At 35.7% G+C, this 21,560-nt stretch overlaps 1 long non-coding RNA gene across 1 annotated transcript in view; it reads right to left on the reverse strand.

The window, feature by feature from the left end:
• Positions 1 to 1,019: 1,019 nt before the first annotated feature.
• The window catches only part of LOC112626962, a 91,005-nt gene continuing 70,464 nt past the window's right edge, over positions 1,020 to 21,560 (reverse strand). Inside the window, exons 2-3 of the long non-coding RNA XR_003119999.1 lie at positions 14,308 to 14,554; positions 1,020 to 1,600 (exon numbers count right to left, since the gene is read on the reverse strand). This is a non-coding gene — a long non-coding RNA (uncharacterized LOC112626962). The remainder of the gene's footprint in view (positions 1,601 to 14,307; positions 14,555 to 21,560) is intronic.

The raw sequence follows: 21,560 nt of genomic DNA on the forward strand, positions 1-21,560 counted from the left end.
TTGAGTCTGAGAAAAAAAATCACCAATGGGCCAAACAAAACACATAATAAAATAGGGTAGGAATTTCTTATCTGTAAATCAGAGGTAGGGGTAAGGGTCAGTACGGATCCAAATATCTAAATAATCTAGTCAAAATATATGAGGCAGGTGACTTATTTAAAATATTTGTAGAAAGATTCAACCCACCTCTTTACACACTGTGTGCATACTTCCACACTTGAACAAAGATGTTCCCTGTAGGGAATAAGATAATACAGCACCTGAGTGTCCTGGAAAGCCACAGACCAGTGGTTCTCAAACTGTAGCATGCATTAGAGTTGCCCAGAATGGCTTGTTGAAAGACAGATTGCTAAACCGTACCTATAGACTTTTTGTTTCAATAGGCCTGGGGTGGGGTAGTTCCCATAAATTTGCAAATTTTGTTTCATTTTATTTTAATTATTTTTTTAAGACAGAGTCTCGCTCTATTGCCCAGGCTGGAGTGCAGTGGCACGATCTCGGTCACTCCAATCTCCACCTCCCAGGTTCAAGCGATTCTCCTGCCTCAGCCTCCTGAGTAGCTGGGACTACAGGCACATGCCACCTCATAAGTCCCCAGCTAATGCTGATGCTATTGGGTCCACGAAATACCACTGAGAAATTTACACGTAATATCAACATTACCCACAGTCCATGTTTATGGATTAATTGGTTTTATTTTAGAATTTAAATTAACAATCCATGTGCTTGAGCAAAGAGGAAAAACAAGTTTTAAACAATAAAGTATGGCCTTATTAGAGAAAGCATATACATTTTATTAGTAATGACAAGGAATTTAAAGTTTTATTAAAATAAATCTATGAGATTTTTGTTTCATTCAGTATATAATTGGCAATTATAATAAATTCCACCCACAAATGGAAAAGTGAATACAAACACAATAAAGAAATACAATTCAATAAGCCGGTTAAAACAGAGACTTTTTTACACAGAATAATATTCAAATATTTTTGAAAATTACTTTGTCCTTTAAAGAGGAAACTCAATTTCAGACACTATAAGTGAGACTATATTTTCCTCTCTACATTATTGCATAGCTATTTGTAGGTCAGCCAGAAACATTTGCTCCCACTGTTTGTAGCTGTATCTACTTTGTCTATTAGCTCTAGTGATTTGAGAGCAGGGCAATGTCCGTGAATAGTATGATTATTATAAATGTTTATAATCTTGAATGATGAAGAGTATAATTTATGCTTAGAATAATCTCATTTTAGCGGATGGCAAATGTGCAAACAATAAATACTGCCTAGATGTTTATAATATTCAAAGTTGAAAAACCATATTGTTGAATATAAATTTGAATTTCTGGCATCACAATTATCTCCAGGTAAGGAGTATAATAAGAGTCTCTTCATAGTATTCTTGAGTACGTCTCTTTAACAAAGCTATTCAAATACAAAAAGATAAACACTTAAAATTGCTTTTTATGAATAATGGTGATTTTCTGTTCTCCAGTAGCCATATCTCTTCAGACTACCAGTGGGAGTTGGTAAATTGACATACGGAAACTGAATCCACATATTGGGAGGTCAGTTGTCCTCATCAATTCCCTTTATGGCCCCTGCAAAAATAGAAATAATAAAACATAATATACCAGAACTGTTTTCCAATTCAAACTGTTAAAGAAAGCTAAATATGGCATGAGAAGGACTCCGTTCTTCCATATTTGAGTCCTTGTGGATGAACTGTAACATAGCATAATAGACAAGATTGAAAACCTAATTTAGGAATGGGTATCTGTAACAATACCTGGGTTTTGGGCAATCCCAACGGCCATGGTTCAACCATTCATAGACTGTTAGGTGTTCAAACTGTGTTCAAATAAGGCAAATGTCAACCTGTAACCAATCCACCTGTTTCTGTACCTCACTGCTGATTTCTGTACTTCATTTCCCTTTGTCTATAAATCTTCCACCATGTGACTGTGCTGGAGTCTCTGTGAATCTGCTGTGATTCTGGGGGCTGCCCGATTCACAGATCATTCATTTCTCAATTAAACTCCTTTAAATTTAGTTCGGATGAAGTTTTTCTTTTATGAAATCTTAGGTAATACTCATTAAAGAATCAAGAATGTACTTTGATTCAAAAGCTATTTTCTTGAAGAAGGCACTATATGAAGGTAAGATTGGGGGGTGAGGAACATGGGGAGATGTTGGTCAAAGGGAACAATCTTTAAGTGTAAGATGAACACGTTCAGCGGATCTAATGAACAGCATAGGTAATTAATTTGATATGCGTCATTACACAAAGTATATCAAATCATCACATTGCATACCTTAAATCTATACAATCTCTATTTTTTCAATTAAATATTTCAAAATTAATTTAAATAAAGTTTTGATATGTGGTCCAAAAAAGGGGTCTTTATTTCCTTAACAAATTTTAGCTAATGACCAGAAAGAAGTTAAATATTGATGTACAATTATATCTCTGAACTCCATGTATCCTAAATATAACTTGCTATCAGAAAATAAACTATTGTATGACAGGGATAACAATCACTATTAAAAGCTCACAATAATGTGTTGCTTTCTTAGTGTCAGGAATTACGCTACATATTATATATATATATGTTATTTAATTCTTATATTCCTATAAAGTAGGGATGACAATCTGCATTTTATGGATGAGAAAACGGAGGCTTAAAAATGTTATAAAACTTGCCCATTGTTATGTAGATATAAAGTGTCAAACCAGGCTTAGAAACAGAATTGAAACTAGGTCATTTTTTATGAGCTTAAATGGATTGAAAAGGTTATCTAGATTAATTCTTTTATTTTATAAATAAAATAAGAAGCCACAATAGATAAGCCCCCAGCTAAAGACAGATTCAGGATTATAATATACTAATACACATTTCTCAAATTCTAACAAGAAATAAAAGTGTGAATTGGCTCCTTTACATTAAACTTTTCACTGTGCTGTCTTAATTATTACACTTTATAGACAGAGAGAGGAACGGGGTGGGGTGGGGGGGAAGAGAGAGAGAGATTTAACCCGAGATGTAACTTTCAGGCTATAGGTACTGTAATAAATTAATTCATTGAATAGATACATGTCATGAATTGCTTATGTGTCAGGAAATGTTTTAGACACTAGGAATACAAATATGATTATAATTTGGGCTCTGTCTCTCAGAATACCTCTCCCCTTAAGAAAACACAGGTAGCGTAATAGGCCAAAGAAGGTTCTTTGGGACACATATGAGCAGAACTATAGTGGGTTGAATGGTAGCCCCTCAAAATATATGTCCATGTTCTAATCTCGTAACCTGCAATGTGACCTTATTTGGAAAAAGGATGTTTGCAGATGTAATGAAGTTGAGGATTTTGAGATGAGATCATCCTGAATTATCTGGCCCTAAATTAAATGGCAGACCCTTAAAAGTCATTATCAGAAGGAAGAGAAAGATAACACAGACCGGAGACATCATACACAGAGGAGAAGGCCCTGAAGAGTGGAGTGATACAGCCATAGGAGATTCCTGATGCCACTAGAAGATGGAAGAAACAAGCAAGGCCCTCCCCATGGAGACTTCAGAGGGAGGCTTAACTGAGGGAGGCTTAACTTTTGACCAACACCTTACCTTTTGACCATTGGCCCCCAGAAAATTAAGAAAATAAATTTCTGTTGTTTTAAGCCAGGAAGTCGTGATAATTTGATACGACAGCCCTAAAAACAAATATAGGAACATATATGAATTTTCCTAGCCCTAGAAGAAAAGGTGTTCTAAGCAACAATTTTTGAAATAGATCTGTCATTAAGCTTCCTCTAATGTGGCAGTGACCTAAATAGCAACAGATATTTATGCTAAATGTCTGTATCAAGGAAGTTTCCTACAATAAGCAATTAAGATTTAAAACTTTGGGTCTGGCGTTGTGGCTCATGCCTGTAATCCCAGCATTTTGGGAGGCGGAGGTGGGTGGATCACTTGAGGTCAGGAGTTCAAGACCAGCCTTGCCAACATGGTGAAATCCCGCCTCTACTAAAATTCAAAAATTAGCCAGGTGTGGTGGCAGGCACCTGTAATCCCAGCTACTTGGGAGGGAGGCATACGAATCGCTTGAACCTGAGTGGAGAATGTTGCAGTGAGCCAAGATCATGCCACTGCACTCCAGCCTGGGCAACAGAGTGAGACTCCGTCTCAAAATAAATAAATAAATAAATAAAAAACAACTTTGAATTTAAGAAATTTACTAATATCTTATTTATTAAATAAGAGACTCTGAGTCTTGAAATACTAAAGTCTGTGACTATAAAACATGGTATATTTCTAAGATTTTCCCACTGTACTATATAATGGTTTAGCAATCTATTTAATGGTATTCAACAGCTCTTCCACATTTGGAACAAAATAATTAATTCTCACAAGTTTGAAAACATAAGGAAGTATTATTTATTAGAAGTTTAAACATTTAACAAGGGTGCAGCAGAAATAAAAGCACTATTTTCTTTATAAAACTGCATCTCACTGGGATAAAATATAATCTTTGGACCAAACTAGCATCATCATCATCCTACTCAACTTCATAATGTAATCATCATCCAAAAAGCCTGCATTTACTAAAATACTAGGTCATGAATGGTGTTATATAAAAATACCAAAATACAAAAGTACTGTTTACTTGAAAGGAAAAAAGATGAAGGTTTAAAATGAACCCAAATGGATCATTTGTAAACATTTAAATACTAGGAATCAGAATCACTTATTTTCTGAATGAAAATTCAGGTTATGGAACTTGAAAAGTATACCCAGGCAAGTAACTTCACATCATAGATGAGGTCACTACATCACAGAGAAGTGAATTACCCAATTTGCACAGTCTATGGCAAAGGTGATGTCCGAAGTGTGATCTCAATTCTCTAGCCAATGCTATTTCCAAGATTCCTGCTTCACATGTTTATATCTAAAGAATGCATTACTATCAATGTTACCAAGACAAGTGAAGGATTTTTTGTAGGCGCTGGATTAGTGAGAAGAAGAAGCTTGAGATGGTCATTCTATTGTATGAACATCAATAAATTTCATATAATTATACTTCCCACACAAAGAGTAACCCAACTTAGATTTAATGATCACAATTTTTTTTTGTTGGCTTAAAAAATATGTTGTCTGAATAAGTAATATATTCTAACAGGTGGCATTAAGATATTACTAGATTCCTACCTCTACCCATTGAAAGCTTTTAGAAGGGTTTTGACTCAAAAGCCCTAGTCCTCCAATGCGCACCAGGCTATTATGAGATTATTTATTTAAACTGAACAGCTTTTCAAGTCGTACAGAGGCTTATAATTCTTTTATGCACTCTGGCAAAAGTAAAAGTTGCTATTCTAACAATAACCTTAACATTTAACCAAACTATACTTAAACTACACTTGTTAGATTATAAATATTACACTCATCCATAGACACGATTAGGCTATTTTCCTCATGTAAGGTCAATTTACTAGAGCAGGTGGTAGGATGGACAGACTAAATTAAAAGAAATAAATTGCTCTTCCTTATTCTACTTATGTGTGGTGTTGAAAACAGTCAAACTCACAGAAGCAGAGGATAGAATGATGGTTGCCCAAGACTTGGTGTGAGGGTTGATGGAAATGAAGAATTGCTCCTCAATGGGTATAAAGTCTCTGTTTTGCAAGATGCATTCGTTCTAGAGACCTGCTGTACAACATAGTACCTATAGATAACAACACAATATTGTACACTGTAATATGTCTTAAAAGGATAGATCTCATGTAAAGTGTTCTTACAAAAACAATGCATGGAAATATTTTGGAGCTGATGAATATATTTAGTATCTTGGTTGTGGTGATGGTATCACTGGTATATGCATATGACCTAATTCATCAAGATGTGTATGTTAAATGTGTACAATTTTATTTATTTATTTATTTGTTTGTTTATTTATTTTGAGATGGAGTTTGGCTCTTGTCCCACAGGCTGGAGTGCACTGATGTGATCTTGGCTCACTGCCACCTCCGCCTCCCAGGTTCAAGGGATTATCCTGCCCCCATCTCCCAAGTAGCTGGGATTACAGGCACATGCCACAATGTCTGGCTAATTTTTGTATTTTTAGTAGAGACAAGGTTTCGCCACGTTGGCCAGGCTGGTCTCGAACTCCTGACCTCAAGTGATCTGCCTTCCTTGAGCTCCTAAAGTGCTAGGATTACAGGCCTGAGCCACCACGCCCGGCCAAATGTGTACAATTTTTGTATATCAGTTATACTTTAACAAAGCTAGAACAGAATAAATGCCTTTTTTTTTTCTTTTGGGTAAAGGGATGGTTTCCGGTAATAATTTGAAATAGACTGTGCAAACAGTTAAGTCTCATGTAACTAATACCTACTTTATTTTCTTCTCCCGTTATCTTTGCCAGTGAGTCGTTAGTCATGACCTTGTGACATAATTTAGAAGATGAGGTGAAGGTGAAGTTTCCTATTGGGCTATGGAAAAGATTTCTTATTTCCTTGAAGAGGCACAGAGGAAAAAGCAGGTTTTTTTTCTCCTTGGATATGGTTGTGTAAGACTGTGTTTCCTAGAATTGCAGCAGCTATCTTGGGTCCCTGATAAGAAACTCACCTCAGGAGAAAACTGACAATGCAGATGTAGAAAGGGGTGATGGAAAGAACCTTAAGACCTTAATAACATAGATGATCTGCTGAATTAACCAACTGCATAGCTCTTCTACTCCTGGGTTTCTTGTTGGGTAAGATAACATATGCCCTTATTATTTAAGCCATTTTGATGTAAAAGATTTTTGGTAAAGCCAAAAGCTTTCTAAAAGATGTCCAGAAGCAGATTACTGGGGCAATCAAGCAAAAAGGCAACCTTACCTAACAGATGAATGCTTTTAACACCCTTTTCTACTGCCTAAACTATTCCAGGTGTCTCTCATTCTCTAGACTCAGCGTCTCCCTCATGATTTTACATTAAGTTAGAGTTACTCATTGAAGATTATTTGCTTTTGTTTGATCAGGGCAGGATGTGTTTACAGCTGAAAATACAGAGATAATAAGTATTAAGTGTAAATGACTCCTGAAAAAAAAAATCATAAAGAAGCAGGTTTTTCCACTCCAATCAGACAATACAGAGAATGCCACCTAGTATTGCTATTTGCATAGCAATATTCAGGCGACAGTTTATTGTCTAAATAGTTCAGACTCTCACAATTCAAGAACTCTGGTTTTTTGTATTGGCAAACTGTTTTCTCCAATTATTATACACCTCAAACATTTTAAAATGATGTTTATATATATAGGTGAATATTTATTTTGACATACTGTAGAATTTATATTTGAAATTTACATTCATTTTTGCAATGAGCAAGTGACCTAGATTTCTTTTTTAACTTGTACGAATTCAGTGACCCAATCTTCACTCACATTTACCTTTGCCTGCAGGGTCTTGTTTCACTAGTTTGATTGTAAGTTGAGAAACTGAGATAAGAAATTTTTATGGTTTCATAACATGATTAAAAATTGTTTCAAGAACACTGTTTTTCATGTGAATTATGTAGAAGATGATGTTCCCTTTTGCAGAGATGGGTGGCATGAACGTCTCAGTATAGCCATAAATGTAAGTTTAGGCATAAAATATTAAACATTCACATCCAGCATTCCAGAATCAAGATACTTTATTACCTCAAAATTTTAGGTAGTTAATATGGTAGATAGTGTTGAAGAACTACTTGTTAACTTTCTTCAATATGGCCCAGTTGAATTAATAAAGTGACATTTTATTTGAAAGGTAAGCCGAATTTAGATATGATTATTCTTGCTTCTTTCGTATTATAATTTTATGTATTCCAATGGGAAATCGAGCTTTGTTTGAATGAGTAAAAATGAACTGAGGATTAAGCTATCTGTCTGGATAAGTGTTCAAATGCTTGGCAATAATGTAATGTGCTACACAGACCTCTTGTGTCCTTGTGATCTTTATAGGGGATCCATATGGTCAAGTCTATTTTTTTCTAAGGATACTAAGACCTTTTGTTTTGTTTCACTCAATTGACATTTGCATGGATGGGACAATAGCATTGTGGGTAAAACGTCTTGAACGTTAAAATAAACCAAGACATTCAAACCCAAAATTACAGTAATCATTATGTTATTTACTACCCAGCCATCACGGGAAAACAAAAACAAAAACAAAAACAAGTCAGTTGTACTTAACAGTATAGGCGATAAAGAGGTAAAACTATTGATTTTATTGAATCTCAACCATTTAGTCCACAACTCCTTGGTGTTCTGTATGATGAAATGGAAAGTATTGATAAAACACTTTTGCTGAAAGCTGAATGACTGTGTTATTTTAAGGAGAAGTTCTTAAATAATTGTATGAATTCTTATCTGGAGGCTTGTTTCACGGAATACCATCTTTACTTAAAAAACCACTGGCACTATCAAATTTGGGTATTGGCCAGACATTTTCTCAAAATGAATGAAGTCATCTGATCACTTTGAAAAAACAATGAATAGTATTTTTTGCCAGTAATAGGATTTGAGTAAAGATTTATATAACTCAGTGACTGAAACAACATTTTCTAAATGACTAGTGAATAATTTTTTAAATGTGTTTGGGTAAAATATCCATTCATGTCTCAGATGGACTATTGGATTTTATTGTAACACAGTAAGAAAATTTTATAAATAGAATTTCAGCTTCTATATCAACACTATCCTTTAAGAAACAATCATTTGTCAAATTTTTATGTAATATCAGATAATATTCATGATTATCTTAAAATAATATTTAACTATTTCTCTACTTTCAGGTACATATTTATTTGAGACCAGCTTTTATTCATATACTCAAACCAAAACAATGTATTGCAGCAGAATGAACAAGAATTAAATATAAGAATCTAGCTTTCTTCTATTAAGCTGGACCTTAAGGAAATTTGCAAAAATATAAATCAATATCGCTCTTCTTACTTTTTTTTGTAAAAATAATTTTCATTAAAATATTATTTATTTTTGTATTTAATCAGTTTATGTTTAAATAAAATGCATGTTTACCTTTTAAGTGTGTGTGTGTGTGTGTGTGTGTGTGTGTGTGAGTGACAGAGTCTCACTCTGTTGCCTAGGCTGGATGGAGTGCAGTCTTGTGATATCTTGGCTTACTGCAACCTCTGCTGCCTGAGTTCAAGTGATTCTCCTGCCTCAGTCTCCCAAGTAGCTGGGATTACACACGCGTGCCACCACGCCTGACTACTTTTTGTATTTTTAGTAGAGATGGGGTTTCACCATGTTGGCCAAGCTGATCTTGAACTCCTGACCTCAGGTGATCACCCAGCTCAGCCTCCCAAAATTATCTTTCAATTTTTAAAACAGCAAATACTGATAGGTACAAAAAATATACAAAAGTCTTTGAGGTCCTCAATAATTTATTATACTGCAAAAGGGCCTTGAAAATAAAATATTTGAGAACTAGTGGTATAAGGTAACAAATACCAGTTACTTAGATTATATGTTGTATTAGAGACATGCCCAGTACAAAAATAGACTATGGGGACTCCAGAGGGGGAAAGATGGAAAAAGGGGTAAGAGTTTAAAAATTACCCATTGGGTACAATATCTAGTATTTGAGTGATGGATACACTAGAAGCCCAACTCCCACAATTATGCATGTAATGCCCATGTAACAAACAAGCACATGTACATAGCTGAATGTAAAATAAAGTTCTAAAAAGACTGAAAAACAAAAAAAGATGAAAAACAAAAATGCTGAATACTGTCTCCAAAGTCTAAGAATGAGAAACTCTGTTTTCTTCCTTAGAATTTGCTACATGTTCCTATAGGTTTTATATAGGTTTTAAAGACATTGACCGGAAATTTTCTGGAGGTCTTTCATTCATATCTTTGGCAGCAGGGTGAAAATAACTCCAGCAGCTATTACTTATTTACCTAATGCACTGCCAGACACTCTGGTAAGTACTTCACATGCATGACCTCACTAACTCTTACAACTTTATGAGTTTAGAATTATTTAGGTTTGTTAGGAATTTTTTGAAAAAAGAAAAAGGCAGAATTATTTTATCAGTTTTCATGTATCTTATATGAGAGAGAGAGACAAAGAGAACATTTTTCTCTAACTGTCAGACACTGTCTTAAGCACTGGAAATGTCAAAGTGAACAAGACAATACAGGTTCCTGATCTCATAGACGTTACATTCCGGTGGTTTAGACAAATGATAGAAATGTAATTAAATCATTAAGATAAGTACAACAAATAATATAAACCTATGTATAAATAGCACCTATGATGGTCAAGGATGATTTCGGTGGGAAATCAACATAAGTTCTGAGATATGAAAGCCAGCAACTGATAATATACATGAGCCGGAGAGAAAAGTAAGAGCAAAGGACCTGTGGCTGGGATACATTTGTTAAAATTCTGGAAGGGAAATGAAGTACACATAGCTGAAGTGTTGCGACTGAGATAGAGAACTGCAGGAGATGCTGGATATATACGCAGGGGCTATATGCTGGAGGGTGTTTTAGACCACAGCTGAAAGATTGGATTTAACGCTAAGTTTTATTAGAAGCCCTTATGCTAGTGACTAGGATGCTCTGCTGCTGTTTAAACATGAATTAAAAATTCATGTTCTTTCAACTCTGCCAATAACTGTAACAGCATAACTGTTTCAAAAGAGAGCCAGAAAAAAAAAAAAAAAGCTAGAGTTGATTTTAAAATACATAAGAATTGCTTTGTAGGAACAAAAATATTTGTACATCCCAGGTGGTTTTTAGAAGAAGGAAAGTAAAACCTATTTCTCTAAAGGGTAGGAGAAGTTGGAAAACCCAACAATGAGCCTAGTGAGTCAACCAAGTGAAATTTCATTTTTGGGAACCAAAACAGTATATCTTCTCTTTGGGTATGTATTCACATGTGAGTTTTAATCATTTCCTATTGATTGACTAATGCCTGGGGGGAAATGGAAAAAATGTGGAAAATTACAAGTAAAAATTTGGAATTTGCTGTAAACTTGTAATGGTTATATAAAGAAAAACTGCAACCCAAATATTAGAAAGGGCCAATTGAATGAGAAATAGATAAAGCTGATGCTGGGCTTGGAAAATTAGACAACCATATGTTTTTTTTAAGTTTAAACAAATAGTATCAGTATTCTCCCACTACGCAAGATAGGCTGAAAACTATAAATTCCAATACCTAAAACAGAGATTGCATAAAAATGAAATGAACTTTGTAAGGGGAATGTCAGAGAGTTGGCATACCAATTTTTTTACCAAGAAGCTTTAGCTGAACCCCCCAAAAAGGGAAAATTTTGTTTATAACAGATGAAGAAGATAGTTAAACCTCAGTAAATAGGTTTTGGCATTATAAGAGAGAAAACCCTAATTCACAGTTGATGAATACGTAAACACTCTATTATACACACTTTAAAGAGACAATGAATAAAAAATATTCTTCCATCACAGAGAGTAATTATCACTCTAAAATATATTTTCTAAATGTATTGACCCTAGAATTGAGGGAAAATGTATAAACACTCATATCTTTTAATGTTATGCTTGCTTTAATCTATCTCTATACTAAAGTAATAACTGAGGCATATTAAAAATAATCACTGTTTTAAAATTTTAGAGATACATACTGTAGAAAATAAATGGAAAAGAGTTAGAGTCACTTGAACAATTTGACCGTAAAGGCACAGGCTCTATTAAGAACCATTGGTAAGCTTCAGCTTTCTGGTGTGTTTTTGTTAAAAACAAAATAGAATCACTATTTCTAACTCAGGAGAAATTGTATGCACTCTAGTTTGTGGGCTTCCTTGGAATCAAAAGAAAAGCTGGCAACATTAGACCGACATTCTGCAATAAAATAGGAGCTACTTCCCCTTCCAGATTGGGCATGAATGTCTCTGCTCTTTACGGTTCTTTCCCAACACCCCTGATGAGCCCCAACACCCAGCACCCAGGTCTGGCTTCATTCATTGATACAATCTTTCTGAACCTTGCCGGCATTTGGAGCCCCTGAGTCTATAACGTTGGACAGATCTCAGTAGAAGCTAAACACTTAGGATTTCTTATGCAGTGCCTTCTTCATATATCTGGATATTTGACTCTTTATCTTTCTTATACTTGAGGAAATAACTACACATGTATATATGTATGTATGTTTGTATGTATGTATGTGTGTGTGTACTTGTCTCTCTCTCTCAATACTTACAGCAGGAGAGAGAGAGAAAAAGAAACATCACTCACACATACTTATGTAGTTATCTCCTCAAATATTTAAATGTTCCCTTCTACACTCAGAACCTGGTGAAGACAGAGTAAAAAGCATAACAAAAACAGCAACCACGTCCTTTGGTGCAGAAAAATTACAAGCCCATAGGTGATCTTGATTTTAAATGAAACTTCTCAATAACTTCTTATGGTACGGATGACATAATTTTTTAAAATAAGGGACAATTTCTCTATCTTGGAATCCCTCAGCCTTTTGGTACCTGTTTGCTTTTGCTGTTGCCAAAGGTTATTGGGACACAGCAGAAATGACAGATTGTCTGGAGACCATAAGGCTGCTAGCAGCCCAAGGCAGTCCAGGCAACACCAGGGAGCAAACTTCTACAGACTGCCAGGCCCTGTGCTCTTTAATCAGGACTGCTAAATGATCCAGGTGGCATGAAGTTTGGGCACCTTAGAATAATGCAGAAAAAATAAGCGAATATTCCCTTCCCAACTGTTCCATTTTGCTCTTCTTCACTCAATATAAAATATTTTGGGGCAAAGGAGACCTGTTTTTAAGGAGGAGTCAATTATCCTCTGTTCATCTATAAGAATACAAAGCAATTACAAACCTAAGAAAAAGCAAAACAAAACAACAACAACAACAACAACACAAGAAGAATCTGTTTATTAGACACAGAAAAGGGCAGAAATAGCCACAAGGCTAAAGATTTCTAAAGGCACTTCAAATAGAACGTATGATTTTAACCTCTTATTGTACTTCAGATGATTGTTCCCTGCATGAACTAGGTCAAGTCTCTGGACTAATACTCGGCTCCCTCCGAATGCCTGCCTTAGGGGTACACTTCAGTCACCCCAATGTCTTTTGCAAACTCTAGAATTCCCATTTTAGGTTTATTTTTAATTCTTAGTACCTCCATTAAATTGAAGGTTTATCTTTCCTTATCCCCCTTACTCTCTTCACTGGCAACCAGGCTTTCATTTGCCTTGCCTGGTACCCACAGTCTTAGGTCCTATCTGCCCCTTACCACACCTGTCACTGGCTGTCAAGACTCTCTCTGGTCAAGTGGTTCACCAGAGAGATACGTATCAAACATAAAATGAACATCACATTAGAGGCAATGTTAATATGGCGTTGAGTCACTTTCAAACCAAGCTCTGATCAACAAGGACTATACTCTTAATAGCAACAAAATTTTACTAAAACCATAAGAAAGGGAGTGAATAGAAGGGACAGAATGCACTGGTCAGTTCAGAGGCGAATGCACCCTCATGAGCTTGAAAATCAAGAAAAAATGCTCCTCCATCTACCCCAAATGGACAGGTAAAGCTTGAATAAGCAGTCCAGAAGTAGTGAGTATCCTGGGATGGAGAACAAAAAGACAAAGGTGCCAATTTAGAATCTACTGGGGCACATTGTGAGAACAATGAGGAAATGGTCTATTTAAGCCATTTTTTTCCAATAGGAGAGCAGTTGTGGAAACTAAGACCATGTTCTAAAATCACATGTCTTAATATATGCATTATTCCCATTCACAAAAAGATCTACTAAAGTGCAGTGCTTAGGAGTATGAATTGTACTTTAAAGAGACAAATTTGAAACGTCCGTTGACATTAGCTATTTGTGTGAACAAAGTTAAATCCTATATCATGTCTATGCTTTATTTTCCTACTTTTTAGAATAGGAATTTATTATTTAGTTTCTAGACAGATTGGGTAAATTGAATGAGGTAATTCATGGAAAAATTAAATTAAATATCTTGCATATAGAATTATTCAATAATTATATCATTAATTACGCAATCATTTGATGTTTCTGAATCATCCATTTGGTTATATTTGCTGTGTTTGACACGAGTACTAGAAGTATGAGTAATATTGAGTTCCTGGACTCATCATCTCATCATCTGTGAAGAAAGAGAGAAGTTAACCAATAGTTTTAATACCACATCATATGCAATGTATTGAAGGTAAATACAAAAGGCCTCACCCTGATGCAGTGGAGTGAGTAACACCTGAGGCCAAAGGGTTTGCAGTGCTGAGGAGCAATACCTGATCAGGACTAGGAGGTTAGATGGGTTTTCCACAACACGGAAGTAGGAGCTGACAAAACAGAAAGGATCTTCCAAGAAGAAGGAATCATAGGTACCAAGGTCTCCCAAATAGTTCAAATTGACTTAGCCAAATGGTTCACCTGGAGCACACCTGGCCAGGACAGGAGATAAGGTTGGAGAGTTTCCCAAGGACCTGACATTCGTTCAAGACTGGTTTAAGTAGTGACGGTGGAGGTTGTTACTTTCTGCGTGAAAATCACAAGAAAAAAAGAAGGAAGGCAAGTGACTTCATAGAGTCTGTTATGATGATTAAAAGCATTGGCTTTGGAGAAAGGGAGACTTTGCATTTTAAACACGGTTGTTACCTTCATAGTTTCAGGTAAGTTAACTGGTGCAAATCTCATCTTCCTTATTTGTGAAATGGGGACATTTTCCTCATGGAATTACAATGGTGATTGAATAAGGTAATGTTAACAAAGCAATTAGCTCAGTGCCTGGCCTATAACACAGATTCTATATTTGCTAGCCCCACTTACCACTGATTATTTTATTAATGGAAAAGGCTTTGTTAGAGAAGTCACAATGAAAGGGGTGGCCCTTTATAACATGTGGCCCTACTCCTGTAAACATAGCTGGTTTTACCAAAGCTTCAAAACTAACACAAAATTCTTTTAAGTAATTTGAAAGTTGAGTGGCTTAACCGTTATGCTTGAACTGAGATATCACAAAGGAAATATGAGATAACACTTATTAGTTTCTCACTATGTGTCAGGTATGTAGTTACTATGTTATCCAATTATCAACCATACTTTACAAAGTTAAAAAGAGAAGAATTAAGTAAATTAGGCAAGTCATCATAAATAATCAGTAATTTATTAATTCAGTGTTTGATTTAAAAGGAAAAATTGAATTGCATTATGTAAGCTGAAAGCTCTTATCTAGAAAATCAGAAAAAAATGTAAATTTTAGTGTTGATTGATTAGTGGTAATATTGGACAAGCTCTTTTACCCTCTCCAGCCCTTGACTTCCACATCTGTAAAGTGAATAGATATGTTTGAGGCATGCTAAAAATTTTATGTTTCTATAATTTTATATTAGCTTTCTATAGATGTATCAGTCAAGCTGGCCTTTTCTACATCTTCTTGGGAAATTTCTGAAACAATTTAATTCAAAAAGCTACTAGGAGTTAATGCATTATCCCATCGTAGAATGAAAAATTCCTACCGTTCTTATTCGCACTCCTGACTTCTTTTCCCAGGCAGGCATTACAAATCAATCACCACACTCATTCATGCCAAGACTGGATGAGGCCTGATTATCCCAGTGAAGTCAGAAATGACAGATGAAGTGAAACTTATTTGTCAAGACATCTGCATAGTGATGAAAACCTAGCAAGAAAAAAAAAAAAAACTCTAGATTTCACAAGAACCATTTTGAATACAAAGTTTGCTATGCTGAGGTCAAAATACTCTCGTTATTTTTTTTTACAACTCCTTGAATTCTGCCTGCCATCAATGAAATCAAGCACCATGTAATTCCTACAGCCTTTCCAGTTATCTAGCCTAACATTAATACCTCTCATTTTGTTTAGTAACCAGAGGACGGGCTTCCTGCACCTTGATTATATTCAATTTGGAGCATGATTATATAACGTATAGAGTTAAATGAGTTTTTCTTACATTTATTCATTCGTTATTCAATAAATATTAGCTAATTTGTTTTTATAGATGAGGCAGTGATCTAGGCACTATAAATAAAATATGACGATGACAGACACAGATTCTACAGTTGAAGTTCCTTTTTCACAATAGATAGGCAAAAACTGTAAAATGATATTAGCAGGTTATAGGAACACAGAGTAGGAGTGTATGAGGCATAAAGGAAGTCTTCCTGAAAAACATGAAGTTGAGTTCTAGAGGATGTTTAGTAATTAGAGAAATACAGATAAAAGCAATATGGTTCCATGATAAGGGAACATGAGGAACAAATGTCTAGAGCCAAATGAAAGGATGATAAATTAGTGAAGGAGGGAGAATTCAGTAAGTCTCAGGTACAAGGTGAAAAATGGTAAGAGATAAAGTTGAAGAGCAATAGAGGGATCTATTAATAAATGTTGTTGGAAACAATCAAATTCAACTATGGATAACTTTTTAGAAATAAAATAATTTAAACTGACTGATGTGGTTTGACTATGGGCTGGGCCCAGGCCCCCCTTGCTATGTGCAGTCTAGTGACTTGGTGCTCTGCATCGCAGCTACTCTAGCAGGGGCTTAAAGGGGCCAAGATACAACTCAGGCCACGGCTCCAGAGGGTGCAAGCCCCAATCCTTGTTAGCTTCTTCATGGTGTTGAGCCTGCAGGTGCACAGAAGTCAAGAATTGAAGTCTAGGAACCTTCACCTGGATTTCAGAGGAGATACGGAAATGCTTGGATGTCCAGGTAGAAGTTTGCTGCAGGGGGGCACTCCTCATGGCAAACCTCTGCTATGGCAGTGAGGAAGGGAAATGTCAAGTTGCAGTCCCCACACAGAGTCCCTACTGGGGCACCTCCTATTGGAGCTGTGAGAGAGGGCCACCATCCTCCAGACCCTAGAATGGTTGATCCACTGACAGCTTGCACCATGAACCTGGAAAAGCCGCAGACACTCAATACCAGCCTGTGAAAGGAGCCAGAAGGGAGGCTGTATCCTGCAAAGCCACATGGGTGGAGCTGCCCAAGACTATGGGATCATACCTTTTGCATCAGCGTGACTTGGATGTGAGACATGGAGTCAAATGAGATCATTCTGGAGCTCGAAGAGTTGACTGCCCTGCTGGATTTCGGACTTGTGTGGGGCCTGTACCCCTTTGTTTTGACCAATCTCTCCCATTTGGAATGGGTATATTTACCCAATGTCCGTACACTAATTGTATCTAGGAAGTAACTAACTTCCTTCTGATTTTACAGGCTTATAGGCGGATGGGACTTGCCTTGTGTCAGATGAGACTTTGGACTGTGGACTCTTGAGTTAATGATGAAATGAGTTAAGACTTTGGGGGACTGTTGGGAAGACATAATTGGTTTTTAAATGTGAGAGCATGAGATTTGAGAAGGTCCAGAGGTGGATTGATACGGTTTGGCAGTGTCTCCATCCATATCTCATCTTGAATTGTAGCTCCCATAATTCTCATGTGTTGTGGGAGGAACCCAGTGTGAGGTAATTGAGTCATGGGGCAGGTCTTTCCCATGCTGTTCTCGTGATTGTGAATAGCTTTCATGTGATCTGATGGTTTTATAAAGGGGAGTTCCCCTGCACATGTCCTCTTGCCTGCCACCATGTAAGACTTTTTTTGCCTCCCTTTCAACCTCCGCCATGATTGTGAGGCCTCCCCAGCCACATGGAACTGTGAGTCAATTAAGCTTCCTTTCTTTATAAATTACCCAGTCTTGGGTATGTCTTTCTTAGCAGCATCGGAACGGACTAATACACTGGCTAAACCACATAATTGAAATAGAAGCTGTGTAGTCAGATCACAAGAAATGTAGAAACAAAGCAGTTCCCAGAGATCTCAGTAGCAGAGATTCATTACATCTTCATTAGGGCACAGTCATGGCATTGCATTGACTCGGTTCTGACCAACTTTAGTCCTTTCTGGCACTCTATTATGTATTCAATTCTTGGAAAAGATTGATTGATCTTGTTTGGTTCATGTCCTCATTCTCTAGAGCAACAGTGTTGCTGACAGTCCTAACAGAACATTATGAAACGGGAGAGGTAATTTCTTCTGAAACAAATATGCATAGGTGCACTATGTAGGCAAAAGGAGCTGCAAAGGACAAAGAGCAACAGACTCCAGACATGCATACCACATCATCATGAGAAATGTGGATGCTAAACTGAAGACAACAGAGTGACACTGGGCAATTCATACAGGAGAATGACATGAGCAGGTCTGCACTAAAGATAAACACAATGAGGTATGGATTATAGGTGGATCATCCTGAAGGCCTAAAGTTATAAAAGAGAGAGATTGTGGATGGAGATCTGAACAAGATAGTAGTAGGAGGAACAGAGAGAAGAAAACTGGTTCAAGAGATATTAACCTGTAGAAGGAAAAGGGCAAGGAGAAGCCATATGTATTAGAGCAGCTAGCATATTTTCAGGAACAAAGCAATAACTCAGCAAATATCTATTGATATGACATAAACACAGAACACTATGTCTTAGAAGGTGCTTAGTAAATTTTGGCACTTTTAGACATTCTATGCATTACAACACCTGAATTTTTTCAAATTGCTCTTATTTTCTTTACATAATTCATAAACATTTCTTTGCTCCCTCAATCTTCATAGTTGTATTGCCTAATTATAAGTAAGGATGTTTGCATTTTTAGGGAAAATGTAATTGTTTCATTTGAAGAAGAATCTTTAGGTGAGAATTAAATTGAACATTTAGAATAAATAGTTTCAAACATGCACATGTTGCTTAAAATGCAAGAAGATAGAAAACCTTGGTAGGTGGACGTGTAAGAGTAACTCTAATAAAATCTTCCAAATTTTACATTTGTTGATGATGATAGCCTTTACGATGCTCAGATTTCAGCTTTTTCCTCTTCTACAACTGTGACAAATGCAGAAGTATTTTTGTGACAAATGCAGAAGTATTTTTCACCCATTTTGAGAAAACAAAACAATTTTCTTAGCACACGGAATTTCACAGTAATTAATTGGAAGATATGGAAGTTAAGAAGATTTGATATAATCTGATTTGTGTGAATTAAATCATTTTAGTTGTTAAGCTTGTGTAATGGCAGCCCAAATTTTAGATAATTCCTTGTTTCTGGAACAAAGTAAGATGAGCATGGAAAAAAAAAAAAAAAAAGATCACCAAAATGTGTGAAACAAAATCAAAAGAAAAACATTGTAGAAAAAAAGATTGCTTTAGCGTACCAACCTGAGTAGGGTTTTGGGAGTTACAGATGAAAATCTATAGTCATCGCCCTATGCGCCACTGTTACAAAAGAAGAAAATGAGAAAGTAGAGTCAGGGCTCAGGAGAGTTGGAATTGAAATACAAATTAAATGTAATCATGGAGTGTATTACCACCTATGCACCTGCACAGCTCAAAAACCCATTTCAGCATAAACACAGCAACGGGCTGTTCCATCTGTAACAAGCTGACCTCAAAAGGGAAAATAAAATGATCTATTTTCACAATTGAAGCGTACTCTTGAGTAAAGAAATGTGATTTTAAGGGCATAGTTGGCACAGCGTTGCAATTCAAATGAACTGTTCGTTTGAAAGAATATCATTGATCAATCTCTTTTTATTTTCCTTCCTCTCCTATCCCCTTGTCTTTTTGAACACTGGAAATATAAGATCAAAAATTTGAATTTGAAGGAATAAAACATTAAAACAGAAATGATTCACAATTGATTGAAAATAAGTTTTCCAGTGATGATTTTAAGAACTGTGTATGTAATCATGTCCTATGCTCCAAAGTACAATTGCAATTATTTAGGAAAAAAAAAAAATCACCATTTTCCAGTTACAACACCTAAATGGATTTTAATATGAACTCACATGCCTTGTGTATACATGGAGTTAATAACTGGTGAGCATCAAGCACTAGAGAATGATTATTTCTTCCACCCTCCCAGGGAAGTTTGAGGATCCTGAAACTTATATATTACATTATGTAACATATATATTACATATAATACACACACATATGTGTATATATGTGCATATATGTAGTCACATACATTCTAGATATATACAATAAAAAAGAAATTGTGGTGCAAAGGAATATTATTCAGACTTAAAAGGTAAGAGGATACTTCCATTTGTGACAATATAGATGAACCTGGAGGACATTATGCAAAGTGAAATAAACCAAACACAGAAAGAAAAACACTGCATGACTTTATTTATATGTGGAATCTAAAAAATGATAAATACATAGAAATGGAGAGAGTAGAGTAGTAGTTATCAGTGTGAGGAGGAGAAAATGGGAAGAGGTAGGTCAACAGGTACAAATTGTAATTATGTAGGATGAACCTATCTGAAGACGCAATGTGCAACAAGAGAACTAAATTTCATATTATACTATATTCAAAAATACGTAAGTCAATAATAAAAAATCAATTTATGTATATATAATACAGTAAATAATTGTATGTACCTTATACAACTACTTCAGAAATATTCTAGCTAAAAAAATCAAAATAGCCCTATGCTTAAAAAAAGTGAAAAAAATATTTTCACATATAACTGTGATGGTTAATACTGAGTGTCAAGTTGATCGAGTTGAGGGATGCAAAGTGTTAATCCTGGGTGTGTCTGTGTGGGTGTTGCCAAAAGAGATTAACATTTGGGTCAGTGGGCTGGAGAAGGCAGATCTGCCCTTAATCTGATATGCACAATCTAATCAGCTTCCAGGAAATATAAAGCAGGCAGAAAAACCTGAAAAAGGAGAGAGACAGGCCTAGCTTCCCAGATTACATCTTTCTCCCATGCAGGATGCTTCCTGCCCTCGAACACTGGACTCCAAGTTCTTCAGTTTTGGGACTCAGACTGGCTCTCCTTGTTCCTCAGTTTGCAGACAGCCTATTGTGGGACCTTGTAATCATGTAAATTAATACTTAATAAACTCCCATGTATATGTATATGATATGTATGTGATGTTCCTATATTTATATAAATGTTGGATTCATTGTTAAAAGACCAGATGGGTGTACAGGCTCCTGGACTACTATATATATATATTATATATATATCATATATATATCATATCATATATATATCATATATATATGATCTATGTATATATCTTATTAGTTCTGTCCCTTTAAGAGAACCCTGACTAATAGAGTAACCATTTTCCACTAGTATTCCACTAGTATTTAGGCAGGCAGATACAGTATTCCACTAGTATTTAGGCAGGTAAATACAGTAACCATTTTCTACTAGTACTCCACTAGTATTTAGGCAAGTAGATTAGGATATGTACTAATTAGTAGCAACACTTAAACAAGTGCAGTATTGCATTACTGAGAGAAAGCACCCTCATTGAAGGCATTGCTCTTTCTTTTTTTTAATTAAAATAAAGGAAAAAGAAATATGATTACTCGTATTCATGGGCTTTTTAGCAAGTTTGTTATATTTCTCACATTCTTGATATGTCTGTGATATAAAATATTTCCATTCCAACTGTACCTATATAGGTCACTCATTCATTCATTTGAACATGATTTTCAAGAGAAAGTATTC

Source organism: Theropithecus gelada, chromosome 6, assembly GCF_003255815.1.
Source record: "Theropithecus gelada isolate Dixy chromosome 6, Tgel_1.0, whole genome shotgun sequence".
Lineage (NCBI taxonomy): Eukaryota > Metazoa > Chordata > Mammalia > Primates > Cercopithecidae > Theropithecus > Theropithecus gelada.